This window comes from Ranitomeya imitator, chromosome 2 (assembly GCF_032444005.1).
Source record: "Ranitomeya imitator isolate aRanImi1 chromosome 2, aRanImi1.pri, whole genome shotgun sequence".
NCBI classification, from domain to species: Eukaryota; Metazoa; Chordata; class Amphibia; order Anura; family Dendrobatidae; genus Ranitomeya; species Ranitomeya imitator.
In genome coordinates this window covers 54,417,376-54,437,407 of record NC_091283.1, presented here as the reverse complement: position 1 = coordinate 54,437,407, position 20,032 = coordinate 54,417,376, and the positions used below count along the sequence as shown (strand labels likewise).

At 45.7% G+C, this 20,032-nt stretch overlaps 1 long non-coding RNA gene across 2 annotated transcripts in view; it reads left to right on the top strand.

The window, feature by feature from the left end:
- Positions 1-16,154: 16,154 nt before the first annotated feature.
- The window catches only part of LOC138661819 (uncharacterized), a 33,660-nt gene continuing 29,782 nt past the window's right edge, over positions 16,155-20,032 (top strand). For both annotated transcript variants that reach the window (XR_011317964.1, XR_011317965.1), the window contains exons 1-2: positions 16,155-16,257; positions 17,486-17,843. This is a non-coding gene — a long non-coding RNA (uncharacterized lncRNA). The remainder of the gene's footprint in view (positions 16,258-17,485; positions 17,844-20,032) is intronic.

Here is a 20,032-nt window from a genome sequence, read left to right as displayed (position 1 = left end):
TCCATGCCCTTAGGCCAGCTCTTCACACCCGGGATGGCTAATAACATACAGTGGGGAAAAGAATGGAGAAGTCTTTAAATGTTATCATAGGTACACTTCACCTGTGAGAGACAGAATAAAAATTAAAAAAAATGCAGAAAATCACATGGTATGATTCTAACATAATTAAATTGTACTTTATTGCATGAAATAAATATTTGATCACGACCAACCAGCAAGAATTCAGGCTCTCACAGGCAGTGGCGTTTCCGGGGGCAGCCGGGGCATGTGCCCCAGGCGCGCAGCCGACAGGGGGGCGCCAGCAGGCCGCCTGATGCGGCGGTCCAAGGAGGAGGCTCCCCGTCGGCGGCATTCTGCCACCCCCACACCGAGATTCTCCCGTTCTCTGAGCTGGCTGTCAAATTGACAGCCGGCGCCGAGAAAGTGCTGCGCGTCGGTTCCCAAGGATGTACTAGTGTATTAGTACCCTTAATCTAAGCCCTGACCACCGCCGGCACTTCCACATCAGTGAAGCGCCAGCAGCGTGATCAGGTCACATGACCACGCTGCTGACGTCACTCACCGGTTCTTCAGAGGCGAAGATCCAGGGCACGGGCAACGTTGCGGTTGGTGGTAAGTGCTCCAGCTCCAGACAGCGGGGTAATGGAGCTGAAGATTAATGGTGGAAATTTAAGGGGGCTAAGAAGGGATGGTTGGGGTCAGGGATGCTATATGGCTGCAGACACAAGGATAGGGAGGGAGCAGGGGGAGTAAACTGACAGTGTGTGAGGACTGAAGCAAGGCCAGGGGGCTGGATGGGTGCAGTTGCGGTGGAGAAATATGAGAAACATATGGGGGAAAGGGGGGCAGAAATGTGAGGACATTATGGGGGCAGAAATGTGAGGACATTATGGGGGCAGAAATCAGGATATTATGGGGCAGAAATCAGGACATTAGGGGGGCAGAAATCAGGACATTATGTGTGGGGTGAGATTTGGAGTGGAGATGGGGGATTTAATGTATGGGGGAGATTTGAGGACACAAAATGAAGAGCAAATGAGGAGATGGGCATGTATGAGGAAACAGTATAGGGGAATGGGGGGCATGTATGAGGAAACAGTACGGGGGAATGAAACAGTACGGGAGAATCGGGAGCATGTATGAGAAAACAGTACAGGGGAATGGGGGGCATGTATGAGGAAACAGTATGGGGGAATGGGGTGCATGTATGGGGAAACAGTACAGGGGAATGGGGAGCATGTATGAGAAAACAGTACAGGTGAATGGGGGGCATGTATGAGGAAACAGTATGGGGGAATGGGGTGCATGTATGGGGAAACAGTACAGGGGAATGGGGAGCATGTATGAGAAAACAGTACAGGGGAATGGGGGGCATGTATGAGGAAACAGTATGGGGGAATGGGGTGCATGTATGGGGAAACAGTACAGGGGAATGGGGAGCATGTATGAGAAAACAGTACAGGGGAATGGGGGGCATGTATGAGGAAACAGTATGGGGGAATGGGGTGCATGTATGGGGAAACAGTACAGGGGAATGGGGAGCATGTATGAGAAAACAGTACAGGGGAATGGGGGGCATGTATGAGGAAACAGTACAGGGGAATGGGGGGCATGTATGAGGAAACAGTACAGGGGAATGGGGAGCATGTATGAGGAAACAGTACAGGGGAATGGGGGGCATGTATGAGGAAACAGTACGGGGGAATTGGGAGCAGGTATGAGGAAACAGTACTGGGGAATGGGGGGCATGTATGGGGAAAAAGTACAGGGGAATAGGCGGTATGTATGAGGAAACAGTACGGGGGAATGGGGGGCATGTATGAGGAAACTGTACGATGGAATGGGGCCATGTATGAGGAAACACTACAGGGGGATGGGGGGCATGTATGAGGAAACTGTACGATGGAATGGGGCCATGTATGAGGAAACAGTACTGGTGAATTGGGGGCATGTATGAGGAAACAGTACGAGGGATTTGGGGACATGTATGAGGAAACAGTATGGGAGAATGGGGGACATGTATGAGGAAACAGTACAGGGGACTGGGGGGTATGTATGAGGAAACAGTACAGGGGAATGGGGGCATGTATGAGGAAACAGTACGGGGGAATGGGGGCATGTATGAGAAAACAGTATGGGGGATGGGTGTAGACAGTATGAGGAGCGAACGGGGGAATGTATGCAGACACAGTATGAGTAGCGATGTGAAAAATGTATGTGGACAGAGTATGGGGAGTGAGGGAGATGGGATGTGTGCAGACACGGTATGGAGAGTCAGGTGAGTAGGCAGTATAGAAAGTGAGGGGGGAAATATATGAGGAGACAGTATGGTGAACAGGCGGATGTGAGAGGAGACAGTATGAGGAGGGAGCGGAATAGTGTGAGGAGACAGTATGGGGGAGAAAAGTGAGTGGGCATAGAATAGAAACTGAGTAGTGGGGGCGTAGCACGGGGGGACAGTGTAAAGGCACAGCCAGGAGGGGATAGTATACTAAGGAGGGGGAGTATGATGAGAGAGTACAGTATAAATACCGGGCCCTATAGGGGGGATACAGTGTGAGAGGACAGTGTGAAAAGGGGGCTGTTATGGAAAGGAGAGGTCAAGAGCATGTACCATAAGAGGGACAATGTGGGGGTCATATTTTGTGCAGACAATATAGTGAGGGGCAATTTTTAATTCAGAAACATTTTAATGACACTTCTATCTTTAAGGGCATCATATGGATATTTTCTGCAAAAGAGCGGACAAGATGGAAGTCTGCAGAGACGGCTGTGGATGAAAAAAATCATCATGGGGTCTGGACAAGATGAAGAAAAGATGGAGATCGGCACCACAGATGACGTCATCTATAAGGTACCGGGATGTAAATGTTATTTGTGATACTGACTAATTCTCATGTTTTTATTTATGTTGGGAGCGTTAAAGGGGATGTCCAGGTTTGTGATGAGTCTGCAGTCATTCTTTGTGACTGCAGACTTCTGACTTCTCACAGTGCACACTGCATACTGTCAGGATTCTCTTGTGCTGGCGATTTACATACATGTGGTCACGTGCTGACTAGACATGTGTGGCCTCACTCAATGAAAATGAACTGAGCGAGGCCGGGCACGTCTAGTATACAAATCACATCTCCTGCAACCCTCAACCTACTGTCTCCTTCCCCATAATCCTGTAGAATGTAAGCCCGCAAGGGCAGGGTCCTCGCCCCTCTGTATCAGTCCGTCATTGTTAGTTTTCTTTACTGTATGTGATATTTGTAACTTGTATGTAACCCCTTCTCATGTACAGCACCATGGAATCAATGGTGCTATATAAATAAATAATAATAATAATAATACTTGTGCTGACATGACTGTCCACCGGCAAGGGAGAATCCTAGTAGTGTGCAGTGCATTAGTTGTGAGAATTCAGAAGCTGCAATGTCAGGATTCAGCTCCGCAGGTTCCAGTAGTCGTCACATGGACACTTCACTCTTATGCGATTTTCATACTAGTGGTCCTGTGACAACGAGCTTCTCTTCTGCTTCTCTCAGTTTTTGACTGAACATTGAGAGCATTGGGAGAGCGGCTCGTCGGTACATGACTGAGTGTGCAAATCGCATATGTTCTTGGTGGGGAGGGGGGGCACCAAAATTAATTCTTGCCCAGGGTGCCAGAAACCCTAGATACGCCTCTGCTCACAGACCTGTTAATTTTTCTTTAAGAAGCCCTCCTACCCTGCACTCATTACTTTTATTAATTGCGCCTGTTTGAACTCATTACCTGTATAAAAGACACCTGTCCACACAATCAATCAGTCACACTCTTACCCGTCTACCATGGCCAAGACTAAAGAGCTGCCTAAAGACACCAGGGACAAAATTGTAAACCTGCACAAGGCTGGGATAGGCTACAGGACAATAGGCAAGCAGAGTGGTGAGAAGGCAACAACTTTTGGTGCAATTATTAGCAAAATGGAAGAAACACAAGATGACTGTCAACCTCTCCTCGGTTTGGGGCTTTATGCAAGATCTTGCCTCGTGGGGTAAGGATGATTCTGAGAAAGGTCAGGAATCAGCTTTGAACTACACAGGAGGACCTGGTCAATGACCTGAAGAGAGCTGGGACCACAGTCTCAAACATTACCGTTAATAACACACTATGCCGCTATGGATTAAAATCCTGCAGTGCACGCAAGGTCCCCCTGCTCAAGCCGGCACGTGTCCAGGCCTGTTTGAAGTTCACCAATGACCCAGCTGAGGCATGGGAGAAGGTTATATGGTCAGATGAGACCAAAATAGAACTTTTTGGTAGCAACTCCACTCGCCTTGTTTGGAGGAAGAAGAAGGATGAGTACAACCCCAAGAACATCGTCCCAAATGGGACAGGACAACTGCACTGTACTGAAGGGAGGATAGATGGGGTCATATATTGCAAGATTTTGGCCAACAAGCTCCTTCCCTCAGTAAGAGCATTGAAGACGTGTTGTGGCTGGGTCTTCCAGCATGACAATGACCAGAAACACACCACCAGGACAACTAAGGAGTGGCTCCGTAAGAAGCATTTCAAAGGTCTTGGAGTGTCCTAGACAGTCTCCAGACCTGAACTCAATAGAAAATCTTTGAAGGGAGCTGAAACTCAATGTTGCCCAGAGACAGCCCCGAAACATGAAAGATCTTGAGAAGATCTTTATGGAGGAGGGGGCAAAAATCCCTGCTGCAGTGTGTGCAAACCTGGTCAAGAACTACAGGAAATGTTTGACCTCTGTAATTGCAAAAAAGGATTCCGTACCAAATACTAAATTCTGTTTTTCTATTGTATCAAATACTTATTTCATGCAATAAAATGCTAAATAATTATGTAAATATCATGCAATGCAATTTTCTGGATTTTATTTAGATTCTGTCTCTCACAGGTGAAGTGTACCTACAGTAAACATTAGGGATCTCGCCATTCTTTGTAGGTGGGAAAAGGTGCAAAATCGGATGTGTATCAAATACTTATTTTCCCCACTTTAGTTACCCCAGTTCTCACCGCTCAATCACAAAGGGTCATTGGGGAACACACCATTGGTGCAACCTAGGGCCCGAGGAGTAAGGGGCCTACTAGCATCTCCAAAGCAGCAAGAAGTTTTAGTCACAGACACATAAAAGGACGGATTTTGATGCGCAATTGGACTGCAAACATACCTATGTATGATCCATATGTATGATCCAGCTCACCCAAACTGAAGTTGTCAGCAATCCTCGGGCACGAATGAAAAAAACACTCCTGCTCAGTGGTAGAACGCGAAGAAAATGTAAGGAGACTCCAGCCGTTTTATGGATAAAAAAGAATATGCAAAAGCTTTATGGTAATTTCAGATAAAAGAGGACGTTCCCAGTACTGGAAAAAAAATTAGCTTTCCTACGCGTTTCGGACTAAAGCATAGTCCTTACTCATGAGTAGGCTTTAGTCCGAAACGCATAGGGAGAGCTCCTATATATTTCTTTCAGTACTGGGAATGTTTGGTTTCATCTAAAATGAGAAAACATTTGCATATTTTTTTTATCCCCAAAAAATCTACCATGAATCAAGAATGGTTTTTCATCCGGGCTGAAAATTGCTGACAACTTCAATTTGGGTGATCTGGATCGTACTTTTCCTTGTATGCAGGGGCCCTCTTCCATCTGTGTCGGCCCCTGCAAAGGGGGATCATATCAACCAAAGATGGCGCCCCTTTCTCCGAGTGCCACGTAGAATCTGCATGGTCCGCTTCTTCTATATTAGCTAATCCTGGGCGGTATATATTCTTTATGCTGCCATATAGTGTACCCATAATGAAACATTTGATGCATCCGAAAGCAAAAGTCGTTGCAACTATTTTTTCTATCCGTCATCCAATTTAGTGTAATGGATAGAGAAATGTCACCATCAACGACTGAAGCAATCTGTTGTCCCAACCACCAGTGGGCAATGTGTAATGCCTATGTCCCCTGTGGTGGCGCTGCAGGGATAACGAACACTTAGGGTACCGTCACACAGTGCAATTTTGATCGCTACGACGGCACGATTCGTGACGCTCCAGCATCGTAACAATATCGCTCCAGCGTCGTAGACTGCTGTCACACTTTGCAATGTACGACGCTGGAGCGATAATTTCATGACGTATGTGCGATGTAGAAGCCGTTGGTTACTATGCGCACATCGTATACGATATATGTTACACCATGCGATCATGCCGCCACAGCGGGACACTAGACGACGAAAGAAAGTTTCAAACGATCTGCTACGACGTACGATTCTCAGCGGGGTCCCTGATCGCAGGAGCGTGTCAGACACAGCGATATCGTAACTATATCGCTCGAACGTCACGAATCGTGCCGTCGTAGCGATCAAAATTGCACTGTGTGACGGTACCCTTACTGCACTGATTACAGCCGATTGACAGGGGTTCCAGCAGGGGTACACATATTAAATATACTATTGTCAAGGGATCTGTCTGAAAGGTCCATTTATGCTGACTGACAGCACTAAATCACTTCCAATCGGTAAATACTTCATGATTTTTTTTTTAATAGTGAGTTTTAAACTAAATGGTGCCCACTGACCAATCAGAAACAGATCGTTCAGCGTGCACAGGCTGCTATAATTCTCGGCAGCACGGGTCCTGATTACACCAAACGAGAAGGAAGATTTTTAAGTAAGTAAAAATAAGTAAAATCATTTTCATCTGATGATTGACAGCCTGTTTAATATTTCATCATCACCTGTGAGGGATATAGATAAAAAAAACTGCGCCCCTGCCTGGAGCTCCATGGCCGAGCAGATGCGTGCAGCCTTACACCACCAAGCACAATGCTGAGCGTCGGATGGAGTGGTGTAAAGCCTCCATCACTGGACTCTGGAGGAGACGTTTTCTGTGCAGTAACGGATCACACTTCTTTATCTGGCGTCCGATGGTGGAGTCTGGGTTTGGCGAATGCCAGGAGAACGTTACCCGCCTGACTGTACTGTGCTCCCTATACTGTGGCTAGTTTTTCAGAGAATGGCATCGGCCCCTTAATGCCATTGAACTTTCCATTCCAACTTTAATGTATATTTTCGCGTTCAAAGTAAGAATTAGTAGAGGGTAACGCATTACTTATGCATGCGAGCCCACGTGTGACAATCAAAGAACTGAAAATAACGTGAATGTGTGCGTCTCCCCGCGCTCGCGTGCGTCACGTTGTGACGCCAGTGGATCATAAGACCTCATTGTGAGCCCGCGTCACCGTGCAGAGGGCGACCTCTAGTGGAGAAAACAGGCATGTCTGAGGAAAGGCCGCAGTTGCACCCCTGTGGGCCACCTCATAGGCCGGCTTCACACTTGCGAGTTTTACGGACGTAAGAGCGCAGAAACTACGTCCGTAAAACTCGCAAAAAATACGGCACAATTACTCTCTATGCCCCTGCTCCTATCTGCCGTATTAAACTGATCAGTATTATACGGCTTTCTACGGCCGTAGAAAATCGCAGCATGCTGCGTTTGTCACCGTATTGCGCAAATAAAACGCCAATGAAAGTCTATGGAAGCCCCAAAAATACGGATTACACACGGACCAGCAGTGTGACTTGCGAGGAATACGCAGCGGTGTTAGCGAGAAAAGCCGGCAATTCAGTGCGGTGTACAGTAAAATCACACTGACAGCTTACAGTAGAATAGGTAGAATCGATGTGTACACATAGAATAGGTATATATATATATATATATGTAAGTGAGACACATATATGTATATATATTCTTACTTCATACAGCCGCGATATAGCAAAAAGCCGGTAATTCAATTACCGGCTTTTTCTTTCTCCTTCCTAAAACCCGACATGATTTGAGACATGGTTTACATACAGTAAACCATGTCTTCTCTCCATTTTTTTTGCAGATTCCACACTACTAATGTCAGTAGTGTGTATCTGCAAAATTTGGCCGTTCTAGCTCTTAAAATAAAGGGTTAAATTGCGGAAAAAATTGGCGTGGGCTCCCGCGCAATTTTCTCCGCCAGAGTAGTAAAGCCAGTGACTGAGGGCAGGCTTTCTAGGCAAGTTCCCACGATCTATGAACAGCCAGCAGAGGGCGCCTCACCGCAAATGAAGCTAAATATAGCTCATTGATCTATATTTAGACTCATTCCCCGGGGTTTTGCAGTGAGGAGCAGCATTGCATTAGCAAAGCTCCTTGCTGCAAAATGTTTTAACCCCTTCAGAAGGATTTACATCGTTGGACGTTACAGATCTGCGGAGGATAAGTATATTGTTGGTTTATTATGTTTTTTCTTTCACAGAACGAGGGTCTTCAGTGACTGGATTGGGCGTAGAATAAAATACTCCAACAACCATTGTTTTTATTTCATTAAAATAATTTTAAATAATGTGTTTGTGTTTTATTTAACCCTTTACTACAATTGGATTAATAATGGATAGGTGTCATAATTGACGCCTCTCCATTATTAATTAGGCTTAATGTCACCTTACAATAGCAAGGTGGCATTAACCCTTCATTACCCCATATCCCACCGCTACACGTGAATGGGAAGAGAGTGGCCAAGTGCCAGAATAGGCGCATCTTCCAGATGTGCCTTTTCTGGGGTGGCTGGGGGCAGATGTTTTTAGCCAGGGGGGGGGCCAATAACCGTGGACCCTCTCCAGGCTATTAATATCTGCCCTCGGTCACTGGCTTTACTACTCTGGCGGAGAAAATTGCGCGGGAGCCCACGCCAATTTTTTCCGCCATTTAACCCTTTATTTTAAGAGCTAGAACGGCCAAATTTTGCAGATACACTCTACTGACATTAGTAGTGTGAAATCTGGAAAAAAAATGGAGAGAAGACATGGTTTACTGTATGTAAACCATGTCTCAAATCATGTCGGGTTTTAGGAAGGAGAAAGAAAAAGCCGGTAATTGAATTACCGGCTTTCAAGCTGTATAGCGCTGGAAAAAATATTAATATATATACATATATGTGTCTAATGACATATATATATATATATATATATATATATATATATATATATATATATATATATATATATAGACAGTATATATATATATTTTTTTCTTTTTGGGACACATGGATCATTTCTATAGCGGTATGTTGGTTTTGCAAGCCTGCGAGAAAACCACGCAGTACGGATGCCATACGGATTACACACGGAGGATGCCATGCGCAAAAAACGCTGACACACCCTGCCTACGGAGGAGCTACGGACCACTATTTTCGGGACATTTCAGCGTATTACGGCCGTAATATACGGACCGTATTTTCATACGCTGAGTGTGAAGCCGGCCATATAGGTGACAGACTTGCATCTTCGTTTTTCGACATAGCATAAGGTCAACAATAAAGCCGGGGCACCCAATCATGGCCTCGTTATTAGGGTGCAGGATAATTGTAGCATGACTTGAAAGCTGCGAGCAATCCTATATACATTGGGGCATATATATTATTGTGATTGCACCATATTTTTGACACAAAACATTTTTTTAATTAGCGGGATTGCCCGGCCTTAGGGTACCTGTCTGCAGACACTCTGTGCGACTTCAGACTTGTGAATCCTCACATTACATGCTGGAAAGATTCTACGATTTTCATACTTCCGGCCACATTCCGACTAGACGTGTGCGGCCTCGCTCAATGCACGTCTAGTCGGCGTGTGACCGCATGTATGCAAACTGCTCGCGATCACACTCGCCCTGTGCGCAGTGTGAGGATTCACAAATCTGCAGTCGCATAGACTATGGACAGACAACCCCTTTAAATTTAGCAATGCAGCAAAAAGAAGAGACGCTTGCAGAAAAACGAGATTTTTTCCTATTGTTTAACCCCTTACAACCGGGCAAATATTAATTTTTTCTGCTTTCATTCTCCGCCTGTGCTTTCGGAGACACAACGTTTTGATCACTTTTTGTATAATTTTTTTCGGGAAGATGTGCGGCGGACGATAAATGGAAATACTGATATTTCTATTATTTTTTCTTTAGGGGTTAAATAATTATTTTATTAGATGGGACTTTATCATGGCGATATAGTTATTTCTATTCTGGTTTTGGGAAAAGGGATGATTCAATCTCAATGATTTTATGTGTTCTTTTTATTTTTTTAAATTGTTTTAAAATCCTTTTTTTTGCTATTTTTTTTGCCCATTTCTTCTGCGCATGAGTATGGCAATATCCTGTCAAATTAATAATGTCTTAGAAAGCCAGCGACAAGCTGGACTTCATAGGAGTGCAAAAAAAGAGGCAACAGGGGAGCCTTCAGTAAGCCCGCTGATGCCATAGCAAACCACCAGCAGTTGGCGACTGTGTGGCAGAGGTGGTGGTGGGCATCGGAAAGGACCCCTGCCATGGATCTCACTACTTAACTGCTTGTGAGAGATTGATAGTGACGTTTAAGTAATATCTGCACCCGACTTTGGACACACCAGGGGTTAAAGAGTTATTCCCATCCACCTACATGGGTATTATTGGATAGGGCTTGTGAAAACAAACACTTTTGCAATTTACTGCTTATTAAACTTTTCATCCGTTCTTGAGATATTAACACTTTTGTTCACAACTTGTTGCCTTGGAGACCGACCACCGCTGGTAGACAGCAGAACATGCGCAGTGCTTACAAGCTCTTTTCTAGCGAGCTTGTAAGCGCAGTTTTGATGCTGGACAGGATAGCTGGAGAGTGACGCTACCTCCTAATTGTGACCAGCTTTAGCGCATCGCTAACAAGACAGCAGCAGCGGTGGTCGGTCTCCTAGGAAACAAGCTGTTAACAAAAGAAAAGTGTTAATATCTCAAGATCGGCTGCAAATTTTAACACGGAGTAAATTGCAAATGTGTGCGTTTTTCCAAGCACTGTCCGACAACAGCCATCTATAATATTGGGAATACCCCTTTAACCCCTCTGTGACCTTAGACGTACTATCCCGTCGAGGTGCCCTGGGCTTATCTGACCCTGGACGGGATAGTACGTCATAGCCGATCGGCCGCGCTCACGGGGGGAGCGCGGCCGATCGCGGCCGGGTGTCAGCTGCTTATCGCAGCTGACATCCGGCACTATGTGCCAGGAGCGGTCACGGACCGCCCCCGGCACATTAACCCCTGGCACACCGCGATCAAAGATGATCGCGATGTGCCGGCGGTGCAGGGAAGCACCGCGCAGGGAGGGGGCTCCCTGCGGGCTTCCCTGAGCCCCCCGCAGCAACGCGATGTGATCGCGTTGCTGCGAGGGTCTCCTCACCTCCCTCCCTGCTCGAGCCCCGGATCCAAGATGGCCGCGGATCCGAGTCCTGCAGGGAGGGAGGTGGCTTCACAGAGCCTGCTTAGAGCAGGCACTGTGAAGGCTGCAGCGCTGCATGTCAGATCAGTGATCTGACAGAGTGCTGTGCAAACTGTCAGATCACTGATCTGTGATGTCCCCCCCTGGGACAAAGTAAAAAAGTAAAAAAAAAATTTTCCAAATGTGTAAAAAAAATAAAAAAAAATATTCCAAAATAATGAAAAAAAAAAAAATATATATTATTCCCATAAATACATTTCTTCATCTAAATAAAAAAAAAAAACAATAAAAGTACACATATTTAGTATCGCCGCGTCCGTAACGACCCGACCTATAAAACTGTCCCACTAGTTAACCCCTTCAGTAAACACCGTAAGAAAAAAAAAAAAAAAACGAGGCAAAAAACAACGCTTTATTATCATACCGCCGAACAAAAAGTGGAATAACACGCGATCAAAAGGACAGATATAAATAACCATGGTACCGCTGAAAGCGTCATATTGTCCCGCAAAAAAAGAGCCGCCATACAGCATCATCAGCAAAAAAATAAAAAAGTTATAGTCCTGAGAATAAAGCGATGCAAAAATAATTATTTTTTCTGTAAAATAGTTTTTATCGTATAAAAGCACCAAACCATAAAAAAATGATATAAATGAGGTATCGCTGTAATCGTACTGACCCGAAGAATAAAACTGATTTATCAATTTTACCAAACGCGGAACGGTATAAACGCCTCCCCCAATAGAAATTCATGAATAGCTGGCTTTTGGTCATTCTTCCTCACAAAAATCGGAATAAAAAGCGATAAAAAAATGTCACGTGCCCAAAAATGTTTTCAATAAAAACGTCAACTCGTCCCGCAAAAAACAAGACCTCACATGACTCTGTGGACCAAAATATGGAAAAATTATAGCTCTCAAAATGTGGTATTGCAAAAAATATTTTTTGCAATGAAAAGGGTCTTTCAGTGTGTGACGGCTGCCAATCATAAAAATCCGCTAAAAAACTCGCTATAAAAGTAAATCAAACCCCCCTTCATCACCCCCTTAGTTAGGGAAAAATAAAAAAAAATGTATTTATTTCCATTTTCCCATTAGGGCTAGGGTTAGGGCTAGGATTAGGGTTAGGGTTAGGGCTAGGGTTAGGGCTAGGGTTAGGGCTAGGGCTAGGGTTAGGGCTAGGGTTAGGGCTAGGGCTAGGGTTAGGGTTAGGGCTAGGGTTAGGGCTAGGGTTAGGGTTAGGGCTAGGGTTAGGGCTAGGGTTAGGGTTAGGGCTAGGGCTAGGGTTAGGGTTAGGGCTAGGGTTAGGGTTAGGGCTAGGGTTAGGGCTAGGGTTAGGGCTAGGGTTAGGGTTGGGGCTACAGTTAGGGTTGGGGCTAAAGTTAGGGTTAGGGTTTAGATTACATTTACAGTTGGGAATAGGGTTGGGATTAGGGTTAGGGGTGTGTCAGGGTTAGAGGTGTGGTTAGGGTTACCGTTGGAATTAGGGTTAGGGGTGTGTTTAGATTAGGGTTTCAGTTATAATTGGGGGGTTTCCACTGTTTCGGCACATCAGGGGCTCTCCAAACACGACATGGCGTCCGATCTCAATTCCAGCCAATTCTGCGTTGAAAAAGTAAAACAGTGCTCCTTCCCTTCCGAGCTCTCCTGTGTGCCCAAACAGGGGTTTACCCCAACATATGGGGTATCAGCGTACTCAGGACAAATTGGACAACAACTTTTGTGGACCAATTTCTCCTGTTACCCTTGGGAAAATACAAAACTGGGGGCTAAAAAATAATTTTTGTGGGAAAACAAAAAGATTTTTTATTTTCACGGCTCTGCGTTATAAACTGTAGTGAAACACTTGGGGGTTCAAAGTTCTCACAACACATCTAGATAAGTTCATTGAGGGGTCTAGTTTCCAATATGGGGTCACTTGTGGGGGGTTTCTACTGTTTAGGTACATTAGGGGCTCTGCAAACGCAATGTGACGCCTGCAGACCAATCCATCTAAGTCTGCATTCCAAATGATGCTCCTTCCCTTCCGAGCCCTCCCATGCGCCCAAACGGTGGTTCCCCCCAACATATCGGGTATCAGCGTACTCAGGACAAATTGGACAACAACTTTTGTGGACCAATTTCTCCTGTTACCCTTGGAAAAATACAAAACTGGGGGCTAAAATATAATTTTTGTGGAAAAAAAATATTTTTTATTTGCATGGCTCTGCGTTATAAACTGTAGTGAAATACTTGGGGGTTCAAAGCTCTCACAACACATCAAGATGAGTTCCTTAGGGGGTCTACTTTCCAAAATGGTGTCACTTGTGGGGGGTTTCTACTGTTTAGGTACATTAGGGGCTCTGCAAACGCAATGTGACGCCTGCAGACCATTCCATCTAAGTCTGCATTCCAAATGGCGCTCCTTCCCTTCCGAACCCTCCCATGCGCCCAAACGGTGGTTCCCCCCCACATATGGGGTATCAGCGTACTCAGGACAAATTGGACAACAACTTTTGGGGTCGAATTTCTCCTGTTACCCTAGGGAAAATACAAAACTGGGGGCTAAAAAATAATTTTTGTGGGAAAAAAATTTTGTTTTATTTTTATGGCTCTGCATTATAAACTTCTGTGAAGCCCTTGGTGGGTCAAAGTGCTCACCACACATCCAGATAAGTTCCTTAGGGGGTCTACTTTCCAAAATGGTGTCACTTGTGGGGGGTTTCAATGTTTAGGCACATCAGTGGCTCTCCAAACGCAACATGGCGTCCCATCTCAATTCCTGTCAATTTTGCATTGAAAAGTCAAACGGCGCTCCTTCCCTTCCGAGCTCTCCCATGCGCCCAAACAGTGGTTTACTGCCACATATGGGGTATCAGCGTACTCGGGACAAATTGGACAACAACTTTTGAGGTCCAATTTCTTCTCTTACCCTTGGAAAAATAAAAAATTGGGGGCAAAAATATAATTTTTGTGAAAAAATATGATTTTTTATTTTTACGGTTCTGCATTATAAACTTCTGTGAAGCACTTGGTGGGTCAAAGTGCTCACCACACCTCTAGATAAGTTCCTTAGGGGGTCTACTTTCCAAAATGGTGTCACTTGTGGGGGGTTTCAATGTTTAGGCACATCAGTGGCTCTCCAAACGCAACATGGCGTCCCATCTCAATTTCTGTCAATTTTGCATTGAAAAGTCAAACTGCGCTCCTTCCCTTCCGAGCTCTCCCATGCGCCCAAACAGTGGTTTACTGCCACATATGGGGTATCAGCGTACTCAGGACAAATTGGACAACAACTTTTGAGGTCCAATTTCTTCTCTTACCCTTGGAAAAATAAAAAATTGGGGGCAAAAATATAATTTTTGTGAAAAAATATGATTTTTTATTTTTACGGTTCTGCATTATAAACTTCTGTGAAGCACTTGGTGGGTCAAAGTGCTCACCACACATCCAGATAAGTTCCTTAGGGGGTCTACTTTCCAAAATGGTGTCACTTGTGGGGGGTTTCAATGTTTAGGCACATCAGTGGCTCTCCAAACGCAACATGGCGTCCCATCTCAATTCCTGTCAATTTTGCATTGAAAAGTCAAATAGCGCTCCTTCCCTTCCGAGCTCTCCCATGCGCCCAAACAGTGGTTTACTGCCACATATGGGGTATCAGCGTACTCAGGACAAATTGGACAACAACTTTTTGGGTCCAATTTCTCCTGTTACCCTTGGTAAAATAAAACAAATTGGAGCTGAAGTAAATTTTTTGTGTAAAAAAGTTAAATATTCATTTTTATTTAAACATTCCAAAAATTCCTATTAAACACCTGAAGGGTTAATAAACTTCTTGAATGTGGTTTTGAGCACCTTGAGGGGTGCAGTTTTTAGAATGGTGTCACACTTGGGCATTTTCTATCATATAGACCCCTCAAAATGACTTCAAATGAGACGTGGTCCCTAAAAAAAAATGGTGTTGTAAAAATGAGAAATTGCTGGTCAACTTTTAACCCTTATAACTCCCTAACAAAAAAAAAAATTGGTTCCAAAATTATGCTGATGTAAAGGAGACATGTGGGAAATGTTACTTATTAAGTATTTTGTGTGACATATCTCTGAGATTTAATTGCATAAAAATTCAAAGTTTGAAAATTGCGAAATTTTCAAAATTTTCGCCAAATTTCCGTTTTTTTCACAAATAAACGCAGGTACTATCAAAGAAATTTTACCACTATCATGAAGTACAATATGTCACGAGAAAACAATGTCAGAATCACCAGGATCCGTTGAAGCGTTTCGGAGTTATAACCTCATAAAGGGACAGTGGTCAGAATTGTAAAAATTGGCCTGGTCAATTAACGTGCAAACCACCCTTGGGGGTAAAGGGGTTAATCTGCACAAAACAGCATGTAAAATGCCAGAATTTATTTTATGGCTCTTGTTTGTGTGAACAAACATTTTGCTGGCATTTTTCAAGTCTTCTGGACACAATGAGGGTAGACTAGCCAAGTCACATCACATTTTCGTTTTTGATGCCACTAGGACTTGCAGTCCTTGCGAGGCTCCTGGTGAAGATTGAAGAACAGTAAACTGCTGCAAAAAAAACCATAAATGTGAATGATGCGTGTGATATCCTTGGAGGCTGAGTGTCCTGTCCTGAGATGCGTTCTTCTTTCTGCTCTATTTATAACTGCGACCATTTCAGAACCAACCGAACCTAGCAGCGACAATTTTATAGACAGCAAGCGCATGCGTGTTGGACAAGAAAGGAGCGCGGCGCATGCGCCCTGTTTGTTGACGCATTGGGCGTTCTCCAGGTGACGGGCAGTGACAGGTGGAGCTGCACAGATTGCCGATGACGTCACGTCTATTCCTGGCTTCTTATTGGCCAGGGCGGGTGTCAATTACAGTGATAAGGGCGTTGCCCGCCGTGCGAGGAGGAGTAGTGCTGCTGCCAAGGACGTGAGGAGGAGACGGCTCGTGAGGCGGAGGACACCCCTCGGGGCAGAAGTTGCAGGAGGAGGTGACAGGTGTGGGCGGCACGGGGGAGAGGACACGGTGTGTGGGGCAGAGGTGCTGCTGAGCGAGCTCAGGGGTGGCAGTCAAGAAATGAGGGGGTGTGAGTGCACTGAGCCCTTCTCCACGACAAAGGGGGCACTGAAGCCCCCCATGTGGGTAGAAAATAGTTTTTTCTTTTGAGGGGTAACACCCACACTGTAAATGCTGCCTGAGTCCCACTCTGAGCCTGTGAGTCCTGCTCCCCTGTATTGTGACTGTCAGCTCCTCACTACTGACTGCTGACAGTCACTGGCTTGGACTCTCCAGCTTCCTCTGCCTCACAGGGGCTGATTAATAAAAGGGGTTATCGGGGGGGCTATTTCCTATCTGCTTGTTGTGCCTGGTGCTCCTGATGGAGACTCTGTGACTGCTGATTGACAACTGGCTCCCCGCTGCCTCAGCTGCGGGGAGCTGGCAATCAATATGATGCTGAGTCACGCCTCATCCACAGAGCAGAGTGGAAGAGGAAGAGCTGCTCTGTTGACGTGGTGCAGCCGATCGCTGGCAGGAGCGGTCAGTGACCACGCTGCAGCAGGTAGAACAGTCAGGTAGTTGGTAGTGATGCGCTGTACTCGTGTATGGCACTCCAGGCGCTCGACTCAATTAGCGAGCATGGTGGAAGTGCATGGAGCACGTTTCTGTAGGATGAGATCCCCGGAGTTCTTCAGCTAAAGGGTCCCTGCAGGGGATTATCTGACTTCACTGCTTCTCATGCTGATGAACTTGTTATGGGGCCTGGAGCACTCGATCAAGCCCCCCAATGCTCGGTAGAGTAATGGACAGTGCAGAGCAAACTCACCCATCACTAGTAGTTGGCAACTTTCTGAATATTTAGTTTTTAGGCCCCATGGCTTAAAAAAAAAAAAGTCTTGGCTAGGCCAGTCTGAAAGGGTTTTCAAATACTCGCTGCACCAAATTCATTAAGGCTTCTTTCACACTTGTGTCATCTGGTGGCCGTCACAATGCGTCAGCTCGACGCATGCGTCAAAATAGTGAAAAGCGTATAACGCATGCAGTATTTTGACGGATCCACTTGACTGTTCCGTCAAAAAACTGGATCTGTTGCATCTGTTTTTTTTTTTTGTTTTTTTTATGGATCTGTTTTCCATGACTAAAAATGGGAGTCTCCCAAATGTGATTGGCTACTGGAAAATAAGGGACACCTATATATTGACTGTTCTTACACCCCTTCTTTGACAGGGTTTAGAGAAAGTGGCAGAGATGGAAGGAGTGCGTGTGAAGATTGCGAACATAGTTACTGATGTTATTTTTGAGACCAATAGGCTGGCAATAATAGTTCGGGAAAAGGAGGCAGCAGCAAGAGAGGATTCTCCGGTAGTGCCGGTGCTGCCTATGGATACATCCCATAAACGCCCAGCGAATTACCCAGGAGGTGTATTCAACACTCTACATAGAGTTGCGGCAGAACCCGGATAAATTCTTTAACTATGTTCGAATGACACAGGAACACTTTGTTTTGTTGGGATGTCATCCGAAAGAAGGACACACAGTTGAGGTTTTCCATCTCACCGGCGGAGCAGCTGATGGTGACACTGCGGTAAGCCTTTTTTTTTTTTTTTTTTTTTTTTTTTTTTCCAGATTCCTTGCTACGGAGAATCCTTAACATCACTGCATTATCAGTTTCAACTGGGAATCTCCACAATTTCAGGAATTGTTAGTGACCTGCCGCACACTCTGGGATACTTTGCACCAGGAATAAATTCCAAATCCGACTATGGACATCTGGCTGCAGAGTGCTGAGAATTTTGAAAAACTGCCATTTCCCTAACTGCTTGGGTGCTGTAGATGGCAAACATATCCGGATTTCAAAATCTGTAGGATCTGACGCCACCTGTGGTAGTCGGTCAGGGTGACAGACGCTGCTTGGGGACCACTGGGGTGATGTGATGGCAGCTAGATGGTTTACCTTCCCACAGGTGAAGTATGTCCCCAGGGCTTCCTAGTAGGGTGGATGGTGATGGTGTGAGGTGCAGACCATAACGAGGACACAGGGTTGCAGTCTCTTAACCTCTTTACTGGTGACTTCAGGATCCTCAATCCAGAGCACAGTTAACAGGGCTGTCTGAGACCGGCCAGTCCGAAGGCACATCCAGAGTTCCCTTTTGCAGGTGGAAATCGTTGCCTACCACTAGCGCCTGTGTGTTGTAGTGCTTCCCTGCTGAGCATTCGGGATAGTCCTCACAACTTCTATTCTCGTTCGTTCCAGTTCTTTCTAGTTCTTTCTATTCTCCGTCCCCCAGGTTTGTTATGGCTAGCACGCACCCATTTGACGGGTAGGCTCAGAGCTCTTCCGGGACCCTAGAGATGCCCCTCTCCACGCATTGCCCCCTATGTCTGCTTAGGTGATGTAAGGTAGACAGCCAACCTATAATTAACTGTCCTGTGGTATTTAAAGTAAGGCATAGTCAGTTACTTCCTCGGTGTTCCGGTCACCGGCTACGCACCTCAGTAGGATGTTGCCGTTCTCGGGGCACGACTCCTACTGGTTCTCCTTTGTGCTTGATCTTGTTTCTCACTGTCCACAATATCCTTCGCTTCGTGTCCTTTCTTAGGATACCTACATTTGACCTTAAATTAGCCCTCACCTCCGCTAAACAGACCTATTTCACTAACCTTGTATCTTCACTATCCTTCAACCCAAAACAACTATTCAGCACATTTACCTCCCTCCTCCACCCACCAGTGCCACCTCCAACTCCCCTCATCTCCTCCGAGGACTTTGCCACCTACTTCAAAAAAAAAAATCAACCAAACAAGGCAAACCTTTACAGTTCCATCACCCCAACCACTCCATATACCAGACCTCTGCCCTTCCCTAATAACCTCCCTCTCCAACATCACTGAAGGAGAGCTTACTCGCCTCTTCTCCAAATCGCATCTCACCACCTGTGCACTTGACCCCATCCCCTCCCACCTGCTCCCCAACGTCACTAACATGCTCATTCCAGCCCTAACCCATCTCTTCAACCTATCGCTATCTTCTGGTACCTTCCCCTCGGCCTTCAAACATGCCACCATCACACCCATCCTCAAAAAAAGCTAACCTTGACCCAACTGCTATACCCAGCTACCGCCCCATATCACTGCTCCCATTTGCTTCAAAACTCATTGAGCAGCATGTCCATGCTCAAATTTCCTCCCACCTCTCATCTAACTCTCTCCTTGACAACCTCCAATGTGGCTTCCGCCCCACCACTACACCGAAACTGCCCTGACCAAAATTACTAATGACTTACAGCCAAAGCTAGCAGACAGTTCTCCATCCTCCTCCTTCTTGACCTGTCCTCTGCTTTCGACAGTCGATCACTGCCTACTCCTACAGATTCTTTCTTCCCGTGGCATCAAAGACCTTGCCCTGTCCTGGATTGCCTCATACCTTTCCGACCGCACATTTAGCGTTTCCCACTCCCACACCACCTCCTCATCCCGACCTCTCTCTGATGGAGTCCCTCAGGGCTCTGTCCTAGGGCCCCTACTTTTTTCCATCTATACTCTTGGCCTAGGACAACTCATAAAGTCCCTCGGCTTCCTGTATGCGGACGACACTCAGATCTATCTCTCTGGCCCAGATGCCACCTCTCTCCTGTCCAGAATTCCGAAGTGTGTATCAGCCATATCCTCCTTCTTCACCTCTCACTTTCTAAAACTCAATGTAGACAAAACCGAACTCATCATCTTTCCCCCATCTCACGTATCCCCCATACCTGACCTATCTATTATGGTAAA